Source organism: Vicia villosa, linkage group LG1 (assembly GCF_029867415.1).
Source record: "Vicia villosa cultivar HV-30 ecotype Madison, WI linkage group LG1, Vvil1.0, whole genome shotgun sequence".
Taxonomy (NCBI): domain Eukaryota; kingdom Viridiplantae; phylum Streptophyta; class Magnoliopsida; order Fabales; family Fabaceae; genus Vicia; species Vicia villosa.
Genome location: NC_081180.1, coordinates 79,934,486 through 79,939,716, shown reverse-complemented (window position 1 = coordinate 79,939,716; position 5,231 = coordinate 79,934,486). Strand labels below are relative to the sequence as shown.

Here is a 5,231-nt window from a genome sequence, read left to right as displayed (position 1 = left end):
ATATTCACCTTTTCGGAGATGCATTTCCGAAAACACCTTTTTTTCAATAAAAGTACGTTTTCGAAAATGAACATCTGAAACAAGGGGTATTTTTGTAAATTCACCAGAGGTGACCAAGAAGGTTAGGAGGTGGTAAAGAAATTTCCTAAGTTTACCCATATTTATAGCCATAAGAGAGAATTATACATATACCTAGAGTATTCTAGACATTGTATGTATGTGTGAATGTGTGTGAGAGAGAAAGGTATTTCTACACACATATCTTTACTTCATACATTTATTACAATGACTCTACCAAAATCATCTCTTAGACTTGAAGTGTCATTCAAAGTAATCCTCTTATCTTGATAAAGTCTCCATACTTAAGTGGTTGGGTAAGTATGCCAACTACTTGATCTTGAGACTTCACATATTCAACACGCACAACTTTTTTTTCTATATATTCCCTCACGTAGTGATAGTGTTTACCAATATGATTTCTACAATCATGAAAAATAGGATTATTTGCTAGAGCTATGGCTGACTTTTTATCCACAAAAGTCTAGGTCGGTTCCTCTTGTTAGATTTTATGTTCCTTTAAAAGATTCCTAAGCAACACTTCATGACAAACACATAAGTCTAGAGTTTTTATTTTTAAAAGCAATAAACCTTTATATGAGTGTGTAACAGAGGTATAAATTAATAACACCACTACTAGAAATACACAAATTTCCTGCGGATTTTAGCTAAATTTCCGCAGGAAACACGTTACCTGCGGATTTTCCTGCGGTTTCTTGTCCCCAGCTAAAACCTTCGTGGGTAATATTTTCGGCAGGAAGTTCTGCAGGTAATTCCGCAGCTAAATCCACAGGAAATATCCGCAGCTAAATCCGCAGGTAAAATACGCAGGTAAATCCGCAGGTACTTTCTATCTTAAATAATTTTTTCGTTTTAATAAACTTTTGAAACATTATAAATTATATATTAAAATAACTATAATATAAAATAAAACTATAAATAATACAAATAATTCATTAACAGCTAACTTTATATATTCATTAACTGCAAAGTGAAAGTTGGCTCTTCATAAATAATACAAATAGTAAAATCCTGTCAAAATTACAAGGGCAAGTAACCAGTACTTACTACTGATAAGCATAAGCTACAACAGGATTTCATACATCAACCAACAGTTATATCAAACACATTCAAATTCTTTCTTATTAAGAGACTATTTTTCTTACACGACGGATAATGACACTTGATGGTTGATACAAGAGTCCTTAGTGTTTCAGCTTCAAATTAGTTTCCAGGAGTAAACTTTGCCTCGATGGTTGAAGATCATGAAGTCTAGGTTGGCAGGTAAAGAAACAATCCTGCATTGAATTGGAAGCAATACTGGCATAAGGGTCCAAATAATTCCATGACAAGTGATACTTCCATTAACTATGAACACAAAATGAAATTAAAAAAGCCTTGCAAACAGAAAATTTTAGATCAACTGCTTTATATTAATATGAAGAAGGTTCTCAGTGCTTGATCAGCTTAAGCATAAGTGTTTCCAAGGAAGAGTATACAATTTTCTTTGACCCTTTTCTTTAAGATTAATGATGTCAATATTAAAAATATTAGTCAAATCAAACCCAACCAACAATGATCTACTAACAAGTTATGACTTATAAATGAAAAACCTGACAAATACAACTTAAGTGGTCCATTGCAAATTAATTAACCTTGTCAATACAATGAATAACATCAATGATAATTTACTTAGTAACATTTTATTCATATACCAAACTAAGGGATGAAGAATGCTCGATCTGCTGAAGCATATTTATTTCACAACCAAAACAAAATGTTAAGACATAATAACGTTCAGACTGTTAAATGTATTACTACTTTAACAAATAGAAGCTTATATTAAAGCAAAATCTAATTCAGACATAATAACGTTCAGACATAATGTTCGATGTCGAGGAATTTCCATTTCCATTGCAGCTCCTATATAAGTTACTGCCAGCTAATTGATCAAGTTAAAAGAGCTTATATTAAAGCAAATCTAATTCAGAATAATTTTTAAGGAATCAAAAAATAATATTTATTAAATAAAGTGAAATCTTAAGATTTATATTAAAGCAAATCTGATTCATTGCTTGTAACATGCGGCAACGGCTTAGTATTTAAAAAGAGAGTTTACTAATACTAAAGATGAAAGGGACAAAATGTTCTTACATGTGCAGAACAGGAGGAATGTTCAACAAGCACTACTCAAAGTTTTGTAAGTTTTTCTCTCTTTTATAATCTTTTTTTATCAATTTAAAGTTTTAATTCTATATATTCTTTTCATTTTCTTTCTACATAATCAATTTTAACTATTGTATTTGATAATTAGGCGTGGTGCAGTAAGTAATAACTTGTCAATAGAAATGAAGATAATCAAAATAACCACTTACCAAATATTTCGGTTTAGCTGTTGCATACTTTGGTGGCTCAACACTTCGACTCAGCGCCTACAACGTTCATCACATCAACCGGAATATTCGAAATTTGAGCGCCAATATCTCGGTCTAGCAGTTGCGTCAACATTTGTTACAATATCTATATAGTACATAAAAATAAAATTGAGAAAGAGTATGCACAAATCACATCAAGAAATAATGCATTCTCAGAGTTGTGGCTTGTTAAAATGAACTTGTACTCAACCAAACAAGAAATAATGCATTCTCAGAAAACAATATCTATTTTCAAACATGTTATAACAATTATAAACAAGTTATACTCAAAATCAACATATGTATACTCAGTGTGGAATTTCAACAAACACCTTGTTTGCAAAACTCAAGCCAATGCCAAAAGAGTAATTCTCATCAACAGTATCAACAAAAACTCGTCAAGAATAGTCAATAAAACTCCTAACTCACAAAACCTATGAACCATCCAGTAGTTTCCTAGAAACTCTAATTGAATCCGAAAAAAAGTAACAGTTATCCACTTTCATATACTTACATCAACTCCTTGACAAGCACAAAGCACGTCAGTTACCGTATCCTCCTCCATTACATGGTTTTCTTCCTTAACCAATTTCACATACTCAGGTTTGATGGATTCGCAATGAGATGGCTACAGAGGATATAGCTTCAGTGGCGAGACGACGATTGATGAATTCGGTGATGGCGGCAGCGTCGGGTGTTACAGAGGGAGTGAGGTGGCTGACGAGTGCTTTTACTAGATCGGGAAGCTCATGTTGTTATTCTTCGCCGTCCATTGTTGCCGGCGACTTGCGAAACGGGATCGTAGTGAGAGTGTTTGATTTTTTTTTTACGTGTTTGATTTTTTTTGGACGGAGAGAAGGGAGTGAGGGTGTTTGGGTGAGTGACTGTGTCTGAGTGGGTATCTAGTTTTTTGGGCGGCGTAAATGATTTTTTTTGGTTAATGGCTGAAGCATTAAGATATAGGATTGGAGAAGCTTATTAGTTATATATTAACTTTTCTAAATTAAAATGATATTAATAATTAGTGACATTTGTATAGGGATTTTGAATTATATCATGTTACAAAACCAGCACTATAGAGTATTACATGTATTGTGTAGTCTACTTGTTTATTATAATATTATTTACAAAACCAATTAATTAATGAACAATGTTCTATACCAATTAATTAATAAACAATATTCTATGTATCTATTCATGCTAATATTACTAAAGTGAATTAAAAGCAAAAATCAAGTTATTGGGTGAAAATGGTCATATTTTTGGTCCAAGGTAGATAGTAGGTTGGATTCCAACTCTAAAATTTTTATTAAGATTTTAAAGTTTTCAATTTTTCTAAACCTTTTTTAATTTTATTTTTCAAAATTTCCATATCATTTATTAAAATACAAATTCAAGCATTACATTATATTTAAAAAATATCTAAATCTTATAAATTTTTTGTAAAAAAACATTTTATTTTAAAAGAAAAATATTTTACATTATTTTTAATTCAAAAAAATAATAAAATATAATACAAAATAAATTCCGCAGCAAAATCCGCAGAAAACTTTCCTGCGGAATATGTAAAGTAGTTTGGTTATTATTCAAAATAAATTCCGCAGCAAATTCCACAGAAAGATTTCCTGTGAAATTACCTGCGAAGTTTTTAATATAGTCTGACTTTTATTCGAAATATATATTCCGCAGCAAAATCCGCAGCTATTCCTGCGGAATTTTCTGCAAATTCCAGATCGGCAGGAGAATTTATTTTATTTAATGAAGTCGCAGGAAAATTCGCAGATATTCCTGCGGAAAATTTTCCACAGGAAATTCCGCAGGTAAACTGTATATTTTTAGTAGTGCACTTCTTAATAAAATGTAATCAAAGGATACCTTGAGAGAGTTTTAATACAAGTTATTGGCCTAGTTAGAGGAGGGATTAAATTTTTGGTCTATATGATTTCAATTTCTCCTTTTTGAGAGGTTGTGGAAGCTTTTGAGGTCGGATGTGGGTGTCATGTTTTATTAGTTTTTTTCATGGCCACTTTACCCTACATTTTTTTATTTCTATTTTGGTGCTTTGATCCCAATGCTGAAGTCACCTTCTATAATTGGTGACTTTAGACTTACCTTCTTGGTTTGTTGCCTTTAAAAACACTAAAAAAAAATGTCCACCTTTCTTGAGAGGTAGCAGGCTTAGATGTAAGCTTATGTGTTGATTGGCAACCTAGCATATCTCGGCAATGGTTGTTATATTAAAGAGTTTTTATTCAAATAACGAAACTCGTTAGCCACGCATGTTTCTTTTTCTCTTAATTGCTAAAAGGGTGAGTGGTGTGGTTTGGAGGGATGGAGGTCTTAGTCTCTTTTCTAGTTTCAAAGTATAGGTTCCTTAAATCCAGTGGTCTCTCGCATTCATTATATGGATTACACTTTGATTTTGGAAGAAGCATCGGTTGATAATCTTTGGGTTGTTAAATCTATTATCATGGTCTTTGAAGTGGCGTATGTGCTTTGGGTGAATTTTGCTAGATTAGCTTGATCGGGATCAATGTGGCTACTAACTTTATGGAAATAGTCAAGGGTTTTGAATTTCAAAACAGATTTCAGAAATGTTATTCTTACACCAAATCTTACACCTATACCGTATGTACGGATGACACTGTTCATGTACGGACGGTATTGTTCATGTACGGACGAATATTATTCATGTATGGACGAATACTATTTATGTACGGACGTTTATTTTTAATATCTGGACGTGCATTAACCAACTTC

The 5,231-nt window shown here is 32.2% G+C and overlaps 1 long non-coding RNA gene across 1 annotated transcript; it reads right to left on the bottom strand.

Moving 5' to 3' along the window:
* Nucleotides 1-1,050: 1,050 nt before the first annotated feature.
* Nucleotides 1,051-3,408, bottom strand: LOC131610474 (uncharacterized). The gene is made up of 3 exons (XR_009286509.1): nt 2,986-3,408; nt 2,433-2,577; nt 1,051-1,355 (listed from the first exon to the last, which is right to left on the bottom strand). It is a non-coding gene; the product is annotated as an uncharacterized LOC131610474 (long non-coding RNA).
* Between the last annotated feature and the right edge of the window lie 1,823 nt (nt 3,409-5,231).